At 40.9% G+C, this 24,373-nt stretch overlaps 1 protein-coding gene across 14 annotated transcripts in view; it reads left to right on the top strand.

Moving 5' to 3' along the window:
• Nucleotides 1-24,373, top strand: part of ABI2 (abl interactor 2) — a 91,980-nt gene that overhangs the window by 20,067 nt on the left and 47,540 nt on the right. The window lies entirely within an intron of this gene.

The raw sequence follows: 24,373 nt of genomic DNA, 5'->3' as shown, positions 1-24,373 counted from the left end.
TGCATATGCATATTAGTCACATGCAATTATTAAAACACCTAAGTAAGTGCAAACATCTTTCTTGTACGTGTACAGCAGGATTATGTGTAAATTATTACTTACCTTTGCCTTGCTTGGCCATTGTAATTTTGTCCTTTAATCAGTTGTGTGTTCGTTTCTATAACATCTCAGAATGTATAATAATATATATACACACACACACACACACACACACACACACACACACACACACACACACACACACACACACACACTGAGTGAGTGTGAGTGTGAGTGTGTGAGTGTGTATATATATATATATATGTATATATGTGTATATATATATGTATATATGTGTATATATATATGTATATATGTGTATATATATATATGTATATATGTGTATATATATATATATATGTATATATGTGTGTATATATATGTATATATGTGTGTATATATATATATATATATATATATATATATATATATATATATATATATATATATATATATATATATATATATATATATATATATATAGTACTATATAAACTGGTATACACAAACTAATACACTTCATGCTTCCTTGTGAAAGCACACTATTTTAATAATACAGGCCTAATGTTTGAGAAATATCCTAAGTATGAGACTCTAACAGTATTGTGCTTAAACAAATGTTTATTACTTCATTCAATCATGTTTCTCACCATTTAAATAGGTTTCATACAAGGTATACTTAATGCCATCAATGTTGTGTGTACTCCTGCAATATAAAAAAAAAAAAAATATTATATATAAATATATATATATTTTTATAAGAGATATATTTATATATATATATATATATATATATATATATATATATATATATATATACACACGTATTTAAACTCATGCAGACAGGGAGTTAACCAGACTTTCACATACACACAGAAATGTAAGCGGGGAAAAAACATTTCTTTTTGCAGGTGTGTTTTTACTGATATGCCTGGCTAAGAAATATTTTCACACACTGGTCTTTGTTAGTTTTCAAAAAAACACTATGTGAACGCATTCACAGTCTAGGGATGTTTTTCACAAACGAGATAAAAGAAGGAGAAATGTTTCTCCCACAGTCCCATATCACGAACCACAACTGTTAACCCAATTAGACAAACAAATCCAATTGGCGTTTGAAATAAGGAGTCAAAGTAGTTACTTTTGTTGACCTTGACAAGGAAAAACAGGAGTTTGTTAGCCATTCAGCACATTCATTTTGATGAGCAAATAACACAGACCTGCACACAGCTTTTGTGCTACTCAGACATGGCTGATGAATTCGTTAACAATATTAATCCCCTTTTAGGGTATAAGTACATGATCTGTGAAGCCATCTTGAACAGTCGCGGACAGAAAGCAAGCACACGCCAAATCGATGATTTCATTCGAGCAAAATATCCTTATTACCAAGACCGTAAGCATGCACGGAATTTTAATTCCTCAATAAGATTCACTTTATCAAGTAATGACTTTTTTGAACGTGACCAGGATAAGCTACAACACACCTATGGTTTCTGGAAGATTGCCCCGGAAAAACAATTTCTCCTGAAAGACGGCACTTATATTGTCGTGAAAGGCATATTTATTCCTAATGGCAATAGCAATGTATCCGCTACTACTGATCCGTTTGAATCGATACGTGCTGCAATATCTGCAGCCTCCATTCCTGAAACCCACATTGTACAAGAACAAAAGTACTATGATTATGTACCAAGCCTTTCAGCTGAAATTGCATTGGAATGGGAACCGGAAGAAATGAACCTACCTCCCGACCAATTATTTGAAGAAAGCAGTGGCGATTCCTATGAGCGCATCCTGGAGGAGATATGTGCCATACTGGATTCAGCGGTTGGGTTAAGCGTGGATGAAAATGGCTTGCATTTCTGGAGCGACCAGTTGCAGCCAGGCGAAGAGTTAATTCTAGAAGAATGGTAAATATAACAATCGTTATGCGTTGACTCTGCGTTTAAATTTTTTTTTTTTTTGTAACCACCATTTTCACTTTCAATGCGTGGATACAGCGTAACATTGCAGACTGCATAACATGTAGCGATCACAAACAAATTGTTTCCTAATACAATATAGTAGGACCTGAAAGAGTAGTACACATTGCTGACGGAATAAATATACGTACTTTCCTATCCCTTTAAACATATTAGCAACATTTTACCATTACTCTAACACATACCTGTTTTGTTATCATGCAACATCTACAACATTGAAAACCGGGTCCACCACGTATGACGTGGGACCCTTGTCATGGGCCAAGGCGTCCTTAAAAAGGATTAGTGATGTAAGTCCCGCCCCCAAGCGACGTGCGCGCCTCAAAGCCTATTGGCTGTCATGTTTTGTTATAGTAACGGTAACTGCAGTGTGTGATGCGTGCGGCTCAGTGTTTGTAGGCGTACCCTGGGCGTTAGCCGAATGTTAATTGAGTGGGAGGAGTGTTAGCGTGCGTTTCACGCTGGCTTAACATGACGTCACACGTATTGCATTTGCGCATTGTGTTATCGGCCGTGCTTTCTGTTCAAACACGTCTGTTTAAAAAGAATACAGATGTACTCGTTTAGAACGAATGTAGTTTCGTCTTCATTGTATTTGAAATAAAGATGTTATGTTTACTGGTATTTTCAACATGTATTGAACGCACAACGTACGCTTTGTTTTGCGCATGCGCTAACAGTTAGTGGAGCCAAGCGTGAAGTGCGTGCGCACACAAAGATGTGCGCGCACATCTTTCAGTATACAGGCAACGTTCACTTCTTATACATAGTTATGCCTGCTACAAATTTAAAGAAACATTACATACTGATGAACAGTTTTACTTCTAACATATAAGTGACTGACGTGTGTATGTACACAATCATATAGAGCTGCGTAACGCGTTGTCACGGATGCATATCTAGTAAGGTGCCATCTTTGACCATCATGTGTTTGCTGTATTTCAGAGATGTCGGGGAAGATACAATCGGATCAATGTATGATTTCAGAAGAGTCTACCTTTATATGAGATGATTGTGAGGAGGAGCCACCGACTACTATACTACATATGGAACTAATTTTATATTGCTTGCAGCGCTTATTAACAAACAATTAAAAATGTGATACCCTTATGCCTATATTGCATAAGCACTTAATTAACATAATGATGTTGCAAAAGAGTGCCTCATGAATTTTTATTGAGTGTTCTTTAATGACTACTAACATTTTATGACATGGTGTGTTTTATATATAACAACCATTCCCACTCTGCTAACACATTTGTGTATTCTAATATGTAATGGAACGTATGACTGTCGAAACTATGTAACAATAATAATAATAATATGAGCATGTTCATGTATAGGGCTGCTAGTTGTACGCAGCGATTTACAGACACATGTTTCAGCCTGAGGTCCCTGGCCCGTGGAACGTACAAATGTTTTTTTGCCGCATGAGGCACAGGGAGATAAAGTGACTTGGCAAAGGTCACAAGGAGCCCACACCGGGAATTGAACCAGACTCCCCTGCTTCAAACTATCAGTGCCAGTGTGTGTCTTTACTCACTGAGCCACTCCTTCTCCCAATGTAAAGGACACTTACAACCAAGTAGCCATTTATTTTTAAAATCTCTTGTTACATGGGTATGTAGATAAAATGGTTTGGGACTGTAGCAAATAATGTTACTGGCCAGATGTTATGGTCCCCTCCAATGCATGATGTTCTGAATATGACATCACCATCATGTTATGAAGTACGTTTCTGTGTATATTTCATTAACCTAACTAACTATAGTTTACTGTGTTTATTAATCGTTTAGAAATACATAGTATAGTCAATATGATGATATAAGCTACCATAATAAAGCTGGTGTTATCATTTGTCGGTGTTATACATGGATCCTACACCAATTGATAGAGACACAAACAGTTGTCTTAAAAAGTGTGTCTATGCTAGTGATGAATGTGCTCCCGTAAGTAAACAAATAAGTACAGTTATCCCCTTTTCTCCAACCACCTCTATATTACATTAATGGAAATTATAAGGAAACATACATAAAATGTGATGAAATGTGAGTAATCATTTTGTAATACAATGCACATGAAAGCTCAAGAGTAGCTAAATGCATATACATGATACAGAAAGTACATATATGTAACATTTGTGTTTAAACCAATATGTTGGGTTTTTAGTTCCAATAATTATAGGAAGATTGAGGTAGGCACATCTTATGAGAGATGTCAGCAAATATACATACCATGATCAGTCATACTGGAGATATACCTATAATGCAAAGGAACAATATATAAATTGCAAACATTGACATGCCATCTTCAGTACCGTAAACAACACAGCAAAGTGTGTATTTGGTGTTAAATGTACAACACCATGTATATTTCATGACATTCAAAATGTAAATCAGCCTGGTGTACACATCATATGGATGTACATGTTACACTGCACCAATAACATTGTATGTAAGCATACTAGAAGCATGAATGATTATGGGCATAATATGTGTTTTGTCTTAGCATAAGGAATAACACAATGCTAAAATATTATTGCTTTGTTACCCAAGTTGTATTCACATACACACAACTAAAGTACAATTGAAGAGGGATTATATAACCTGTGCAACAATAACATACCGGTGCCACATCCCTTTGTGCACACAGCAGAGAAAAGAAAGGTGTGCAACCCATATTCATCTGTGTCCTAACAGAAGGTTATATAAAGAAACATTATTGTTAATATAACATAATTAAACTATAAAAGTAGTACTAGGAACATATGAGTTTGTACTTACAAGAAAAAAATGAATTGATGAGATTCTGTCGTGTCTGGCCACCACTGGCTGTTTGTTCATTTTCAGCAGCTACATGGGTGGGATGCTCGTCTACCAAAGCCTCAGCTAGGTCTGACTGTACATTGTGCCTGAGTGCAACATTGTGCAAAATGCAACAGGCAAGGATAATATCAGACACTTTTTGAGGCTTGTATAGAAGAGCCCCACCAGTTCTGTCCAGACACCTAAACCTGGTCTTGAGTAGGCCAAATGTCCTCTCTATAACAGATCTTGTAGATATATGGGCTGCATTGTACCTGTCCTCTGCTTCAGTTTGAGGGTTTAGCACCGGAGTCAAGAGCCACGGCCTAATTCCGTATCCTGAGTCACCTATAATGAATGGAGCACACATAAGCTGACATTAGTGATCAAATTGTACAATGCCAACATTCCTAAATCAACATGTGTTTTGTGTTAGAACATGTAAATATGTACTCACCCAGCAGCCAACCAGGTTCAAAATGTCCCTCTTCGAACGCATGGAAGACTGAAGAGTTCCTCAGGATAGAGGAATCGTGACTGGAACCAGGGAACTTGGGTACCACATGCATTATCCTCATCGTGGCATCACATACCACCTGTACATTGAGTGAATGGTAGTGCTTCCGATTGCGGTACACATGCTCACTCTGACTAGGTGCAATCAAAGCAACATGTGTGCAATCGATTGCACCCAGCACACATGGTATCCCTGCTATATTATAAAAGCCAGTCCTGACTTCCAGCCACTCTGTCGCCTCTGTAGGAAAATGAATATAATTCCTAGCGCGTCTATTGAGTGCATAGAGAAACTGGGTCAAGGCCCGCGAGAATGTAGATTGCGAGACCCCGCCCACTATGCCCACAGTTGTCTGGTATGACGCGGAAGCAAGATAATGTAATGAGCACAGCATTTTAACAAGCCCAGGGACTGCACGACCTCTGGCTGTGAAAAAATCTAAATCCCCCCTTATCTCCTCATAAAGAGCTAAGATTGCTGCTGAACTCAAACGATAGCGACTTACAATCTCCTCCTCACTCATCCCATCTAACAGGGTTCTCTCCCTGTACAGACGCGGACGAGGCACAAGTTGTCTCCTCTGTCTTCTCCTCTGATCTCCTGTCCCTCTACCTGTCCCTCGGCCTGTCCCTCTCCCTGTCCCTGTCGTATCCGCGTCACTGTCACTGTCCCTCGGTGTGTCCCTCCCTTGCCCTATATGATTGTCTTCATCATCAAGCATGTCATAGAAAAGAATGTTCCTCCGTCTCCTAAACATTCGCAACATTTTGAAATGAGTAGCTGTGAATGAGCAGGTAATGTGCGTCCTTTAAATAGGTATGTGATGATGTCAGGTGACATAGTAAAATGCAAGGTGTTACATTACCATAATAAAGTACTTCTGTGGCAAGCTGTGTGCACTTGTTGTTCTAAGTATTTGTTGTGTGTATTCTGCAGGGAATGATGATATTTGGCAATGATGTGACGTGAAGCTTTGTACAAAGATTGCTTGCAAATAAATAGTTGCATGTGCAATGCATGTAACACTTGTGAACGCAAGAGTCAGTCATATAATGAGACAAAAAGGCTGAGATTGACGTGGGAAAAGTTTTGTGTAACATGTGTAATTATCCATGTTATTGTGACATGTTGGCAACAATGAATAGTCGTGTGCATATGCATGCATTTGTGTAAGGAGGATAGTTGGTATAGAATGAGTTTACAAGGTGTCCCAATGATGAATTACTGTACATGTGTGTATAAGTTAGGTTGAAGTGCTTGTAATGCAACGGTTACAATGTAAACATGCAATGTGATTGAGCGTCCAATAAGTGACGTCATGAAAATAGGGAGGACCCAAAAGTATATGTAAACATGAGAAGACAGATGTACATGAACGTTTAAAGATGCGTGTCACATTACAAGCATTGTGTAATGTAAAGGAAGATGAATATACTGTGTATGAGTGACATGTGTGACATGTGTGACATCATGTAAATAATTGTCGCTGAGTTGAGTAAAATGTGTGATATGATGTGAGGTTCTCCTTTAAGAGTGTAGTATAGTATTTTCCCTTGCCACATCATCACATGATGAGTAATGTGACCCGCAAATGCTGAAAACATGTAAAAGTCGAATGTTATGCAAATAAGACACATCAGCTGTGACACAATGCAGGGAATGCCCCCACACTGTAATGCAAATCCCCCTTGTATTGTGAGCAATGAAACGTAAACAGTACTATACTGTTATACGTCCCCGCTCCATTGACTTCCATTGATGTACAGAAGATTTTTTTTTTCTAAGTGCCGTTCCGGCAGCCTTAGCGATCGTTCTCCCGTCCAAAATGCCAACTTTAGTTGGCGGGAGAAATCGGCCATAACATCTCAATTTCGTAGTGCCGATCAGCCCCGATAAGCTGTTTTTTTTTGTTGAATCCAGCCGATTTAAAAAAGTGGCGATCAGTGTCGAAAACAGGCTTATCGGCAGGCGACTGGCCATAACCAAATTATCGGCTCCGAAACCTGGCGATATGAAGCACTTATCGGCGCTTACTGAATCTCAAACCCAATTTTGGCTATAACATGGCCATATTTCCCTTATCAACGCTTACTGCATGAGGCCCTAAGTCGGATATATTCATAGCTGAACTCTATTTAAGGGTGAAAACAATAACATGCTTAGTATTAATAGAAATAATCAATGTGGCCCACGCTCCTCTTACATTCCATTCATTCTGTGAGGTGAATGTTGGGAAAGTATTATAGCAATATTGAAAGTTGAAAGAGTACAGCAACAGCTACTACAAGTGTAATATTTTGTAGCTTTAAGTATTTACAGCAGGATAAAAACACTGATACTTCTGACATAGAGGCAGCGAATTGACAAGAAAGTAAGGTTATAGGCAATGCCAGTGGCGAATTTCCCATTAGGCCTTGGGCTAAGGCGGCAAAATTTGGGGATGACAATTTTTCATTTTTTTACCCATATACACAGGGACCGCCCTATTCTCTTCCCCACTGATTGCTGGAGGAGATCATGGGGCCTCTGTAACGGTATCTTACTGTCTCCTTCGCGCCGCCTAAGTTAGCATTGTGACATCAAATGGCGATGTTGCCATGGCAACGTGACCTCACACGGTGTTGTGTTGTCATGAAAACACGTTGTGACATTACTACGGTGGCCCTGGCGGCAAAAAAGTAAGCGCCTATGGGCAACAAAATTGTAAAGCTGCCATTGGGAACTTCACATGTGTTATGGATACCACACAATCCTGAAGTGCAGCCTTCCCTAATAGGACTTTAAAGATTTGTGTTTAAAACTACATATGCGGTGTTTGTTGCAGATTTAGTTTTTTTGTGTTTAAAAATATGAATATATAACAGTGCAACAACATACCTATTTTTGAATAACAAATATTTCTGAATCATATTGTATGAAATGTTATTGCAATTCCCAACGGTGATTGTTTCTTTACGAATGTGTCTGCATGGACATTCTCAGTGTCGTAACATTTCCCACAGTAATCACCAAAGCATTGATGTCATATTGTTTTTTTTTTTAATTTATTTTTTATCCCTTCACTGTTGCAATGTTTTATCTAAACAAAATACATATATTTTTTTATATATATGAAACGTACTTTTGATCCAGCGGCCTTTCGAGCAAACTTTATCGAATGTGTGTGGTTTTGTAAGGCAAGAATGTGTTTTAGGCGTAGTCTATAATGACATGCATAGTCATTTTGACTGTTCTCTGTATCCATGTGTGGAAGATGAGAAAAATCACGTATCTTCATTTAAATCTTTTCATGCATTTGAGGCCAGGTCAGCTTTGTTTTTAATGCTGTAATAACAAATAGTTTAGAGATGTTAGTACCAACAGCTGTTAAATCTGCTAATGAAAAGGTCTATTGTGCAGAGATTTCACTGACAAGGGCAGAAAGAAAAGCCTTTTTGTTACTCTAGTAGCAGAATGGGCTGAACATTGTTTTAAAAATACCTGTTGAATTTTCTTTCACAATGGAAATAGTGCCTAAGTCATTATTAATTATTTGATGAACAAGGATAACCTTTGTTTTTATCTAATTCATGGTGCTGATTTTAGAACTTTCGATTTCAAAGTTCTGGAAAAATAAGTTTTACGAAAGGAAGTATTGCTTCTTTTTGAAAAAATGTTGGCCCTTCAAGAAATCCCAAAGAACTGGAACTACAGTAAAGTACAAAAAAATATAACTTGGCTGGCAAAATTAAACATTTTTTTTAACACATTAGAAGGGTAATGCATGCACACTGTAAAAAAAAAAATATTTTTAAAAATAAAAGTAGTTTTATTAAAGGAAAGTCGTGGGCACATTGACACAAAAGAATTGGAAACATGTTAGGGTTACCTTTGGCGTAATCGGTTTCACTTTTTTACAAATGAATTGCTAAACAATTTAAAATGTTTAGTTCGATTTTATTTTTAAACGGGCAACTTCTGCTGTTTCATACTGTTTGTCGCTTAATGTTGGTTTAAAACGACATACCTGCCTCTCATTTGATTATTTCTAGGGGAAAAATAAACGCATGCAGACTGAGTTTCAGTGAAGTGAAATGTGTTGTCCAATAATAAATTATGAAGTGTTAGCTGGTTAATAAATTTGTGTTAAGGGATAATTAACAAGAGTGACTAACATTGGTAACATAAAAATCCACAAAACCAGTTCACTTTCATAGCTTTCGATTTTTTGGAATAGGACTCTACTGTTTTTTTTCCCCCCCACAAGGGGGAAGGTATTACTTGTAAAAAAGCAGTTTTGGACAATAGTCCAATATTAATAAATGGCCCTGAATTAGTAAAAAGTTCAAGGGTCAATGTTGAAATGTCAGGGTTGGTAAATCCAAATGGAAGCAATCAAATCGTTGGAGTCTTGGCAGTTTCTTATGCATGAACCAAATCCAACAGAAGGAAAAAGTAGCTCACAAACCATATTGTAATACTATAACAGATACTTAATTACCATAGTAACTTAATACTATATACACACCCATATGTTGCTCTAATTGGGTACACCCCATAAAAAGTCAAACAAAACTGAAGCGGACCTGTCATTTTCAGAGACACCGAAGAAACCCACTAACTCCCGGCAAATACTCTGTTTCAGGACCTTTCCAATCTCCAGTTTGTAACATTGATTTTAAGTGAATACTAACCAGTACCCCTCTTAACCCCTTTGGTGCCATCATGTTCAGTGCCACCCAAGAGGGCGGCCCTTATGTATGCTGTACAACATGGCCGTTTGCTTGTTTACTATATATGAGACTATATGCCGATCACGAACTACACGGAAGGGGTGGGGTGTAGGCCCTTCATTTCCGCTTCAAAGAGCAGTAATGTGATCCATCAGTGCTGGGTGGTTCGTGGCCACGGAGGTGGCAGGACCGTCGCATTGAAGGGGTTAGTGGTTTTTAATCACTATTGTGAATACATTCATATATTTGTAATTTCGATTTATTAAAACTTATTGCACTATGGATGCGCGTAGTTTCCTTGCTTTTGAGTGTACTTATGTCTCTTATTTTGAGAACACATTTTGGTTACGTTGGCAGACTCGCCTTGACTCAGTGCATCTTATTTATTAAGCTGCGATACAGCCAATTGATTTACAATTTTTTTTTCTGATCTTGCTGTGGTCGGCAGCATTAGAGGGGAGTGCAGAGGCAGGACAGCCAGGTATTTAAAAGGTAGCATTTACCACTGCACATTGTTGCACTATCTGTTTTTCCCCAGAATATCATTTATTGCTCAACAAATTTGAACAAGCCGTATCTGCTTCTGGAACACAACAGCCTTCCATGCAGCTACTTCCTGCAACTCTAGCTGCCTGCCCCCCATTGTTGACAGCTTTTCACAGCTACCGCTGCCTTATTTCTGCTCTTCGCAGCAGCTATATTAGCATTACTGCTCTTAACCATATGTCTGCCCCATCTGCTTCAGGGGACCAGAAATCTGAGCAGCCACAGCTCTACTCTCGGGCTACTAAGCTCAAGAAAGTAGCTGCACAATCCAAATATTGTGCTTCCTGCGATATCGAGTTACCAGCCTCTCATCCTAAGAAGCTGTGTACGGGTTGCGTTAAGGAAAATTATGGAAGATGCTCTTCCTTTAAATAACTTGTTTTGACTGGACGAAATCCTCTCGTGCAATCTTTTGCAAAATTAGGATCCCAGGGTAATCTCAAATGTTCCAGATCCTAAGTGTGGGTGGACTTCAAAGATTACTCTCTTGAACTCTCTGGTCTGACCTGCCTTTTCTGAGCTGGGTAAGGAGTTCACCAAAGGGGGGGAGATCCAGGAAGAGCTTAAATGGATTCCATCGTAAGATTAAGAATATGCGCACCACATGAAACATTGACCACCCTGGGGAGCTCAGTCTTGGATCAAGCGTTTCTGGACCCCAGGAAGTCAGCTATTTTCTTCCCGGTTCAGAGCTCCATTCAAGGCACTATCGGCTTCCAAATGGAAATTGGCAGAAATAATGTAATGTAAATTTTCCAGGAAGAAGACTGCAAAATGTGGAGTCATCCTCCTAAAGGTAGATGCGGCAATTGCATGGATAGCAAGACTAACAACTATCCCTCTAGAACAGGGGTGGGCAAACTTTTCGGTCTGCGCCCTCCTGCCTGCTCGCCCCCCTCCTTACCTTATCTCCTGAGTCAAATGATGCCGGGGGGTCACATGTCACCATGGCAACACGGCAGGGTCATGTCGAAGGGAAGTTGGAGAGGCCTTGTGCGATCCCACAGCATTTCATTTAAATGCCTTGGGGAAGAGTACAGGGCCTCTGTAACCGCCTTACCCCCTCTGGAAAATATTGCGCCCGCAGTTTGCGCACCTACTGTAGAAGATGTTTCCTCTTTTAAAGAACCTATGGAGTGACGTATTGAGGGCATGTTACTAGAGTCCTGGGAGCACCGGGAACAACTTTCAAAACACCGACTGCCATGGCCAGTGTGAATCTGGATCTCCAATTTGGAAGACCGTATTGAAGCAGGGACTTCCAAACAATGATTGTTGCAGCATTTTTCAAACTTGATGCCATTGATTCCCCGTGACTCATCCATGGATGTCATCCGACTTGGTGAGCTCCTCAGCGTATGCAGTAGATAGCAGGCGGGTGCTGTGGTTAAAGCCTCGGGCACCAGACATCTTACAAATATAAGTTAGTATCCCTGCCTTTATGGTTCTTCTCTTTTTGGAGAAGCTTTGGGTAACATCCTTACCAGGTTCTCTAGCACAAAGGGACAATTCCTGCCACAATAAAAGCTGTACAACATACTTTCTGAGACCACCAAGATGTAGTTTTCAGGAGGACAGAGCCTACAGACCAGGCACTTTTAACAGAAACTGGGATGTTCAGCCTCTAAATTCGCAGACACTTTTCAGGGCCCGGCATAGATCGAACTTCATCCAGGGCAGCCTGAAGAAGTAGAACTCTTGAACATTTGTTTTTGCCCCAGTTATTAAGCATGTGGCAGTTGGGGACAGACTGGCAAAGTAGCTCAACCATTAGGTCCATACTACAGGTGATTCCTGGGTCCTCCAGCTCATAGAACATGGTTACACCCTATTATTCCGGTCAAGTCCTGGCAGCCTCTTCAGGGAGTATCGCCCGCGAATAGACGAAGTGGTAGAATTAAGGCAGGCCATTCAAGATCTTTGACAACTCTGCCATTCAACCAATACTGCAATATCAGAGTGGTCAGGGCTTTTAGTCACTGTTTTTTGGTTCCCAAATTAGGGGCATATAGCAGTAATAAACCTAAGAAGGGTCAAGAAGGATTCAACGCTTGAAAATTGAGTCCTTAAGGACGGTAATGACCGGAGTTCAAGAAGGCGATTACTTGGCATCGATCTGAGACACAAATATATCCATATCCCGATTCACAAGGCTCATTGCAAATTCCTCCGCTTTGGTGTAGAGGGCAGACACTTCCAGTTCAAGTACTAACTGAAAGAAAGAAGCGCTGACAGTCTCATGGTGTAGAATATTTTAGAAGTTTTTATGAATGAAAGTAATCTTATGCACTTACAATGTTTCAGCTTTTAACATGTAACTAATCAATTATGTAGCCAGTGGGGTATCTTTCAGTCGGTGTGAGGTCTGGGGGTCTCCAAGGGTGGCATCTCGGATTGCCGCTCTAGCCTATTCCAATGCTGCTTTTACCCACCCGTTGTCTTTTGCTTCACTCTCACATTCAACGTTTGCTGCTCTTTTTTGAAACACTGTACGTCTTTGGCTGCAATGTCTGGTATTCAATGTGTTTTGTGCAATGTCAACACTAAGGCCTCGTCCCCAGTGATCGTGACGGCGTGTGTGATGCGAATAAAGAGCCGGCCCTCTATGGTGCCAGCCACAGTCCATGCGTGCGGGGGCATGCTCAAAGCGCGATGGCGCGACCACATTTCCAAAAGACAAATTTCTTTTGGCGCAGCGACCGAGCAATGGCTACATCATGGCGACTTAGCCAATGAGGGCAAATAAGCCGCACCTCCACTACGAAGCGAGTAATCAGAAGTCCACTGATTGCTGCAGAAATGGGTGGACGCTCCGCCAGGCGCTCAAACACGTTCGCACATTGGGCCCGTAGGCTTAGTCGGGGGTTTGGCGACAACACCTCGGACGTACACCAAAGTGATGGCAGTGATAGCAGCGAAACTTTGCCAAACCAGGAAATGTCATGCTTTGTCTAGATGATTGGCTGTTCAAGGTTCCCTCAGAACACCTGGCCCAACTTCATGTCTAGTTGGTTCGCAATGAGCTGGAGGACCCCTGATAAGAAACTTGAAGTGCAGTATAATTCTTGATCAAACTATTACATTTCTTGGGGTCCTATTCAATACTCAACAGTGTATAGTATTGTTACCCATTTTGAAAGTTACCAACATCATTTGGGAAGTTCACTCTTTCCTAAGGATCAAACATCTGTCGCGCCTACAGTTTATGCACCTCATTGGGCTCCTAAACTCCGTTATAGATATAGTTCCATGGGTCTAATTCCATGTCGGATGACCACAGGTCAATTTTATGACGCAGGAGTACCAAGTTTCCCACATTAGTACAGAATTGATCTATTGGCTTCCATAAGACAGTCTGCTTTGGACCCGTGGAGAGCCTTCAAAAAGGCATGTCCATGACTCCCTACACATGAAACCTCCTTACCACCGATGCCAATCTGACGGGATGGAGGCCTTATGCCAAGACATTTCGGTCCAAGGCTAGTGGTCACAAGCAGAGAACAAATTACCCATCAACGTCCTGGAAATAACCGCAGTATTTTACACTATTCAGAGAATGAGTCGAGCCTTGAAGGACCTGCTCAGGGTTTTGTAGGACAATGTCACAGCTGTAGCCAACAGACAAGGGGGCACCCAAAGTATATGCTGAGGTCTCAAAGATTTTGATGTGCGTAGAGAAGTCCCCAACTTTCAGCAACCTACATTTTGGGAGACAAGTGTCAAGGAAGACTTCTTGAGCAGGCAAGTAGTACTACCAGGAGAATGGGAATGTGTCCGCAGGTATTTTATGAATATAGTACGTTGATGGGACCTGATGGCATCCAGAGCAAACAAAAGGATTGCTTACTTTGGCTCCAAGATGGCAAGATCACGAAGACCAGAGTCTGGGATGCCATGTCATTCTTATGGACATTCCCTCTCGTGTTTCCTTCCATTCCTTAACTCAAGATTGTGATGAGCAAAGTCCGGTGAGACAGGGCGAATGGTATATTAATAGCGCCCCATTTTCCCAGAGGGGCATGGTTCGTTGACCTAAAACTTTTACATGGATGCTTCCTCCACTTTCTGCCCTGCTGATACAAAGGCTAATTCTCAATCCCAATCCATTTTCTTCCATTGATGGTTTAGAGGTTGAGGTGATCTGAGAGTAATGAATTTTTCATACCAGGTGATTAATACTTTAACACCAGGAAACATGTCAAATCGGCTACAAATTACAGAATATGGAAGATATTCACAAAGTGGGGTCACAATCAAGAGGTTACATAGTAGATGAGGTTGAAAAAATACATACGTTCAAGTTCAACCTTTGCTAAATTTAGACAGATTCTTTATTTTATATTTGTGCTTACAGTATATTGATCCAGAGGAAGGCAAACAAAAAACCCCAGTGAAATATCTGATATCTCATAAGGGGAAAAATAAATTCCTTCCTGACTTCAAATATTGGCAATCAGATTACTCCCTGGATTAACATCCTTTCCATGTTTACTTATTTGGTATATCCCTGTACACCTTTCCTTTAATTTTTATTAGAAACATATCTTTTGTATCTGCTACTACAGTCTCCATGGGTAATGAATTCCACATTTTAACTGCTCTTACTGTAAAGATCCCTTTCTTTTGTTGCTGGTGGGAAAAAAGTCCTTTCCGCCAACCTTAAAGCAATATCCTACATGTTTTTTTTTTTTTTTTTTTTTTTTTTTTTAAATCAGTTCTGTATTATGAGAAAATATTTGTAGCATTAAAAAATAAATGTTTTAAAGAACTCTTTTGAATGTTTCTAATGTAGGAAGCATTTCCAAAGTGACCACCCCTTCACCTTCGGATAGGCTCTGGCTCTTGAGCCCTCGCCTCTCTCGCAGTGAACCAATTGTATCTACAGTAGTAACTGCCCAGTCAATCATATTCTAGGAACTACATTGCCCAAAATGCTGTGCAAGATTTGAATTAAATAACGCTGAGCAAGCAAATCTATTAGTCGAATACAGGAGAACGGATTGATCTGCAGCTTAGCTAATCGCTTGTCAGTGTTCAGATTGTATTGATCCCCATATTGAATGGGGAAAAATATATATATATATATATATATATATATATATTAAAAAAAATAGCAGCTTTAAGGGATGACCCCCGTGTTATTTGTACTGCCCTTGGCTTGAACAGTTGTTTTGAAAGCTCCTTACTGCCCCCGAGTATATAGATATCATATCCCCTCTTACACTCTCCTTTTCTAATGTAAACAAATCTGTTAGCTAGCTTCTCCTCATAAATCAGATTGGCCATCCCTTTTATTAATTTGGTGACTCTTCTCTGCACTTTCTCTAGTTCCATAATGTATTTTCTAAGGAGTGGTGCCCAAACTGTTCTCCATATTCCAGGTGTGGTCTTACTAATGCTTTATAAAAGGGCATAATTATGTTTACTTCCCTTCGATCCATTGCCATTTAATGCAAGATAAGATCTTGTTTGCTTTTGCAGCTACTGCATGACTTTTGGGCACTATTGCTAAGCCTGCTGTCTACAAGCATTCCTAAATCCTTCTCCATCAAGGATTCTCCCAATTTATCCCCATTTAATTTGTAATTTGCCTGTTTATACATTTGGGAAACAAGAATAACCTTACATTTATCTGTATTAAACCTCATCTGCCATTTACCTGCCCAGGTTTCCAGTCTCTCCAAGTCCTTTTGGAGAGAAATTACATCCTGATCTACCTTATATACTTTAGTGTGATTTTCAAAGATGGAAACTTTACTCTCTGCCAACCGTAAGGCCATTAATAAACAGGTTAAAAAGCAGTGGTCCCAGTACCGATCCTTGAGGTATTCCACTCACAACTTTAGCCCAACCTGAAAAAGTTCCATATATTACAACTCTCTGTCTATTCTTCAACTAATTTCAATCCAGGTGCAAATATTTTTAATTTATTTTGTACACGAACCAATTGTGTGGAACCGTATTAAAAGCCTTTGAAAAATCTAAGTAGACGACATCAACTGCATTACTCTGATCCATGCGACAACTCATCATTCTGTTTCTACAACTAGGGTTTCAAAAATGGCTCAATTCTGCTTCACTGAAGGTAGAAGTGTCCACATTAGGTGCCGTTAATAGAATTGCTCTAGATCCTATGGTCGCGAGATTCACCATGGCAACTATCTGAATCAAACCGCAGATAAAGGCTCCTATACCCTCATGGGATCTGAATTGGGGGTTTGAGACTTTCCCTTTGTTGGCTTTTGAACCTTTGAGTGACCTATTCATTTAAAACGATCCCCATCAAGACCGTATTTCTCACAGGAATCACTACAGGACACAGAGTTGAAGAATTGCAAGCGTTCTACAAGGAACCGTATTTCTAGATTCATCAGGATAAAATGGTCATGCAAACCGTTCTTCACGTGCGTGCTAAGGTGGTATCCGAATTTATGAATCAGGATCTTGTGATCCCTTTTTGCTCTCCAATGAAAACATATTACATAATCTGGATGTAGTTAGAGCATTTGTAGTCTGTATCCAGGTGGCAGCTGAGTTTAGGAAAACCTCAAGGCTGTTCGTTCTTTGTCAAGGTCCCAGAAAAGGTGAAATGGCCTCAGCCGCATCTATTTCAAGAATAATCACAACAGCCATCAGCGAAGCTTATACTTCTGTAGTGTCGGTGCCACCAGAGACTATTAAGGCTCATTCAACAAGGGCTATGGCAATTTGGTCGGAGAAAGCACAGGCCTCCGCGAGGCAGCAACATGGTCCTCCGTGCATAACTTTACTAAGCATTTATAGATCTCCGGGCCTCGGGTGATGCGATATTTGGAAGGAAGGTCTTACAAGACATAATTCCGTAGGCTACGAAGGATGTACCCACCAATCTATTTAACTGCTTTGGAACATCCCAGCTATTTGCCATGGAGGACACTGACGAGAATAGAAAATGTACCTACCAGTATTTCCGTTTTTTTAAAGTCCTCTATGGCAGCCTACTTCCCTCCCATTGTTTTTCTTTTACAGGTCTATTTTGGTGCATTTGTGCTTATTTTTAGGATCTTAGATAACCACGGAACACGCTGTACCTGTGTCGGTACTCCTGTCCTATCCCAGCTATGAGAAGTTATATCCCACTGTCCAATAAGTGACTGACTTGTTTTCTACAAAGCTGGGTTTTAGGATTTGATCACTTATTTTGTGTGTGATTATTTTGTCAAGGCAGAAGTTTTTTTCCTTATCTGTAAATATGTAGAATGAAATTGGTGATCTAGGAAAGCAATAGAAAGCTTTTAGGCTGCGTTTATAGTAGGAGCGCATGGCAACTGAGTGTTTGTTTGCACTGTTAAAAGGAGAAGTGGTGGACGCGCCACCAGGCTGGTTCGCCCTCATTGGCTAAACTGCTCACATGATGCGGCTGCCGCACACAAAAAAATTGTCTTTTGAAAAATCTGCCGCATGGTCGCTATTCATTGTGCTTGTGCACACTATGGCTAGCCCGATAGAGCTGCTGCACTTTGTTCGCACAGGGCGCGAAATCGCACGCGCTGTCGCGCCCACTATATTAGTGGCTGTAGGTGTATTTTGTGAGCATTTACTATGCTTTGTAGTTGATAAAGAAAGAATAGAGGCTGGGGCGCTCCCTTGTTTTTTAGGCTTGTGATGCAGCCTGTTTTGTGATGTGTAACCAAATAAAGGGTAGTGTATACTTGCCCTTGTTGTTTTCTGCAGCTGGACCTGTAGAGAAGATAAAGCCCGGAATCTTCTTAGAATTGCAGTGGAGACGGTGGGTTGGTCAGCGCACGGGTTTTTGCTCACAAGATGAAAAGAGAGAGGATAAAGAACACGTGATTAGTGTTTAGTTAGCCAGACAGTACATTATGCAGTGATAAAAGGTTGTCTCCTACAGTATTTAATAAAATGCTTGAATAAAAAACCTTGAATAAAAACTTTTTCATATGTTTAAAAATGGAGTTCTGTGATTAATTGAACTGATCTAAGGTTGGGGGTAGTGAGATAAAAAGGGGGGTAAGGGCGGGTGATTAGCGGGCTTCTATATAGCCTGCTATCTGACAGGGATAGTAGTGCTGGTTAGCAGAATATGGGGGGCAGTCTTACTTTATCAAAGTGCTGCCAGAAGCAATGAATAGCTTCCTCCTCCTCCCAATGGAGGCAGTATGCAAGTGACTTATCTCCCGGGTGCCCAATTTAGAGGAAAAAAGGGCCGAACACGGTGAGTAAGTAAAATAGAATTTATTGGGTGCAAAAAAACAGCAAACAAGAATAACACTCACGATACAGCTTGGGCAACAGCCCAGCTTCAGCCCGATCGTCCGTTCACGCTCCTCCGACCAGTGTGCCTCCCGTGATCGCGTCCGATGGCGGGACCGGAAGGGGAGGGCTTACCGGATGTCAGCAGGCTGGCTGGGTCCTTCAGGCAATGGGCTCCGGCAGGGAACTACGCGTTTCGCAGTGATGCTTCGTCAGGAACCTGACCTCACGGGAGGCACACTGGTCGGAGGAGCGTGAACGGACGATCGGGCTGAAGCTGGGCTGTTGCCCAAGCTGTATCGTGAGTGTTATTCTTGTTTGCTGTTTTTTTGCACCCAATAAATTCTATTTTACTTACTCACCGTGTTCGGCCCTTTTTTCCTCTAAATTGGGCACCCGGGAGATAAGTCACTTGCATACTGCCTCCATTGGGAGGAGGAGGAAGCTATTCATTGCTTCTGGCAGCACTTTGATAAAGTAAGCCCCCCATATTCTGCTAACCAGCACTACTATCCCTGTCAGATAGCAGGCTATATAGAAGCCCGCTAATCACCCGCCCTTACCCCATTTTTATCTCACTACCCCCAACCTTAGATCAGTTCAATTAATCACAGAACTCCATTTTTAAACATATGAAAAAGTTTTTATTCAAGGTTTTTTATTCAAGCACTTTATTAAATACTGTAGGAGACAACCTTTTATCACTGCATAATGTACTGTCTGGCTAACTAAACACTAATCACGTGTTCTTTATCCTCTCTCTTTTCACTTTGTAGTTGATAAACTCTGGTCTGTGGAAGACCATGCAGAACTTGCAATTCCCAGTTTTCCAAGCAATGTGATGTACAAAGGGTGTAAAATGATTAGGTGTCAGTTTTTGTCAGTAGTGGATTGTATATGAGACCTTTTGGCGGATGGGGAAATTGATTTTTCTTTTGCTGACTAGTCTGCCTGTGACCTTTCATCAATAATTTTGTGTGGGCTTTGTATCCAACTCTAACCTTGTATTATCATGTTATGACATTTTATATTTTCCTTTATTTTGACTTTCAACTACAGTACACACGTTTAATGTAATGTTTTTGTGTTTAAATCCCCTGTATTAAAAATGAAAATATTATACATGCAACTATTTTGGAAAACAGCTTTTAACATATCAATCTAAGGCCTCGTTCAGGGTGCCAGAGGCAGGAGTTGGAGGGCGGGCGGCAGTCTGCTGGGCGATGTGTGTTCATACTCCCCAGCAGACTTTTTCAGGAGTTGAGGAGGCGGGGCTACAGACGTGAGGTTAGGGATCGAAGTTGCAGTTTTGAAATCATTCTCAAGAATGATTTCATTGGCTGCCGAGGTCCCAGTGAAGCTGCTGCAGCTTCAAAAAACGACTTGGGTTGTTTATTGAAACTGTAGCCAGCGTCAACTCCGTACTTCGGAGACAGGGCAGCTGCTACCCTGACAACCAATATTCAATTTGAATACATTGTGTCCCACGGCAGCTCGCACGTAAGCACGCCCTTCCTCCGAAGCCAGCACCCTGAACGAGGCCTAAATGCTGATACTGTAGTTGAAAATCCTTGAGATGGACACTCCCATTTATTATTTAATTAAAAGTTTGTAGGGTGGGGGTGGGGGAGAGAACATGTGCACGATCAGGGAAATGGCTGCTCTCCGTGCAGGAGGGGATGGCGTGGTTGACTGAAGCAAACCATGCATACCAACACTTCTGAAATTGAACGCAGGCAGCACCAGAACGCCCCTGCCAACCATACCTAACAAATTAAAGAAGAGAAGTAGCTCAAATATTTAGGAAGCGGCTTGTGGAAAATGGCGGCTCCCAGTCACGCGCAGGAAACTCCGACAGGAACTCGGCCTCTGAAGGCGAATCCTCTCCCCTCTCATGAAGGGATATGGAAGGCTACATTAAAGAAATTAAATCAGTACTTCATGCGGAGTCTGACTATATGAAAGCCATAAAGGGGAAATCCATGCTATCTCAACCCACATCATAGAGATGAATTAGCACATAGAGGCCACAGGGCACACTCAGGAGGCTTGCTAACGACATTGCTGAGCTAGAAACATAAATCGGCACAATCATAGGAAATATGGAAGATGCTGACAATAGATCCAGACGTAATAACATAAGAATCAAATGTATCTGAGGAAGTAATGATCTACTTGACTCATCTCACGCCTTTTAACATCCCTAGTCCCTGATCTAACAGAAGAGCAAATCCGAAATGACAAAGCCCACATGTCCCCAAAGCCTAAAAACCTGATGGCTAATACACCAGAAACATTATTGTACTACTTCATTATTTCCGAACCAAAGAGGGAATCCTCAAAGCTGCTAGATCCTGAAGCCAAATCGAATTTGAGGAATTCCAACTCTTCCCAGATGTGGCTCAAGCCACGTTAGCTAAAAGACAAGAGTTCCGTCCTATTACAAATATCCTAAGGGAAAAACAGATCAAATAGATGGTGGTTTCCTTTCAAATTGCTGCTTTCCCACAATAAATAACACATTCCATGTTATTGTTTCACATAAAGAAGGTATCCTGATCTTGGCATTACCGGACCTGAATCCACCCATTCCAGAAACAGCCCGAGTGCGTAACAAGGCGTCGCCAAAACAACAAAAATCAGCCTGGTCCAATGTTACTGCAGCCAAGATCAAAGATAACTTAAACCTTTACAGTGTCTGCTTTTCGTCGGATGTTCCTGACCTGGCCCACCCCCTTTTCTCCTGGATTGATCGATACCTATGTTGGCCATGGGTCTTCCTGCAACTCTCTGGGCACTTAGGCCTGAAAAGTCTCGGCCCTTATTGTAGTTATGTTCATCCATGTTTGTGAACATTCTCCCCCACCCCCCTCCACCCAGGACTTATCTCTAGGCTGAGTCTGGACTTCAAGTCAAACCTCCCAGTTTGAATCCAGGACTAGACCCCTGAACTTAGTCAACTAATCTGTATTGGCTCGAGCCCAGCGTTGTCAAGCCATGGGGTCACCAAGGTTTGGTTTCCAGAGAGGTCAATATGATTGCTCAGGAGAATTTGGGGGAGTGGGATTCCTGGATACTGCTTAACCCATTGACAAAAGATTTTTCTTTCTAATCTTATCCCCATAACACCTACTCTAGAATTGATTACATTTTTATAGATTACAGTTTGAGTGGGAATCTCACTAGAGCTGATCATTTGTCCTCGGCGTGGTCTGATCATGATGATTTTCTCGTCATTGTAACATTTACATATAAGGAGAACCTAGCCGATGGATGTTAAATGAATGTTTATTAGCAAATTCGGATACAATAGCAGAGATCAGAGGAATTGGTGCAATATTTCAAAATCAATTCCATACTGGATGTGCCCCACTCCACCATCTGGGAAGCCATTAAGGCTGCGATTCGGGGTAAACTGATAGCTTCATCTTCCTGGAAGAGGAGAAAAAAACAAATTGAAAATATGACCCACAGACGACACCAATTAGAAACACTCCACAAGAGCAACCCAACAAAACAAATATTTCCAAATCTCACATACAAGAGGAGAATTTAACCAATTTTTCGCCTCTAGAGCAGAGAAGGCCATGCGCTGGATAAAGATAGACACAAGGTGAGGGAGTGGTTGTTTGGAAGACACAATGGATAAACGGCAGCCCATCCATAATGTGGCAGTTGTGGGTGAAATGATAGAGTATAGGTGTAGGTGCAGGGACGATTGGATCTTTAGCAGGGACAGGAGAAAGAGGGACTTAATAGCGCAATATGTAAAAGAAACTTTAATACATCATGCACATATAAAATGGTCCTTCTGGATGCACACTCACATTTGTCAATGTCATTCGAGGCTGTCATGCGCTGGACAAAAAGTTTTTTGACAAAAGTAATAAAACAGAAAAATGAGTTAAACAATATTCATCTAGAATCCAGAGCATCCGCTCCAAAAAAGGCAATATAATCCTGAAAGTATTCGGAGCCGTGAAACCTCTATGCAACCCTTTGCAATTTAGCGGAGGGGCGTGGAGATGTCATGAGATCTCAGTTGTCTACAGATATCGATTAATTCCTAACAAAATGTAATCTCAGAAAACTCCTGAACATGTTACATCTTTAGGATCTCAGATTACGTGTCTGGAAATTTCCAACGCAATAAAATCTCTTTAGGAGGTAGGACTCCTATTTGGACTGAATTTTTCAATCTCTACTATAAAAAAATGTGCTATAGTGCTTACAACAATTTACCACATTGTTTGATAACCCTTTAATAACCCTTTAATACTGTCCTGCTTTACATTGGAGGATAATGAAGCATTATTTTGATTTGTTGCCTAATGTAGTTGTCATGGAAAATAAAGCATTTGCTAAATGGAATTCACCCAGCATAATTTCCTTTATTTCTAAGATGGTACACTTGCCCAAACCCTCCACCCGCCTCGATTCTAAAACAGTGTGGTTGTGATATTCTCTCAATTTTATTAAGTCATGTTGACTATCTTGAGTGCATTGTAGTAGTAGTAGCTGTAGTAGTAGTAGTAGTAGTAGCTGTAGTAGCTGTAGTAGTAGTAGCTGTAGTAGCTAATTAATTCCAAATGCCCATGGTTTGCCTTTTTTCTCTTGAATTTCAAACCTTGAATCGCTACTTAATTCAAGAAAAATTATGGGTTCAGTGATGCATACAAATGGGCAATATTTGCTAAACCTATCCTGAAACTTGAAATTTTGGGATTTTTAAATGTTGACATATAGCTTGTGAAAAAAATAAGATGATGAACAATTAACCACTGTATTGGACCAGTAAACCAGTGTACGCTGCGGTCCCAGTCAGCACTGTAGCACACGCGCCCGGCGGGGGGGCCGGCGCGTGCACAGCGCTGTACCGCGATCTGCAGTCCTGGGAGAGTTTGCGATGGAGGGAGCGTGGCGGGGGGTTTGCAGGGGCGTGGCCATGACCTCACGCAGCTGGTTCACCCTTATTGGCTGAACCGCTGGCGGGGGCGGAGTCACGTCTCCGTCACAAACTCGATGTCAGCGTCTTTGAAAAATCTTGTCGTACCGCGCGGCTGCACCTTCCACGCAAAGGTGCAAACTGGGCTCAGCCCCATTGAGGGGCGGTGCTTGTACGCACAGCACACGCCTCAAGCACTGGGACCGCATCCTAAAAGCTTTCAAACCTCAGGACTCATCTGTAGGCATGGCAAGTTTTCCAAACAAGATTAGTTAAAAATGAAATGGTGTCTTTAGCATTAAGAAAAGGTGTCTGCCAACAGGTGTGTCTGTGTGTCTGTGTGTCTGTGTGTCTGTGTGTCTGTGTGTGTGTGTGTGTGTGTTGTAAAGCTTGCTGTGCAAACTATAATTATTGCTAATTACATACCATCATTTCCATGATCTCATCCAAAATGGCATTCTATGGTGTATCTGCTTTAATGATAAAGCAGCAAGTTAATTATTGATCTCCTTCATCATGTCGGGGATGTTTAAAAGAAGAAAAAAAATCTGCCTGAAGTGATCACTAGTACT

This window comes from Ascaphus truei, chromosome 7 (assembly GCF_040206685.1).
Source record: "Ascaphus truei isolate aAscTru1 chromosome 7, aAscTru1.hap1, whole genome shotgun sequence".
Lineage (NCBI taxonomy): Eukaryota > Metazoa > Chordata > Amphibia > Anura > Ascaphidae > Ascaphus > Ascaphus truei.
The sequence above is the reverse complement of the archived record's forward strand: the minus strand, read 5'-3'. Positions and strand labels throughout refer to the sequence as shown.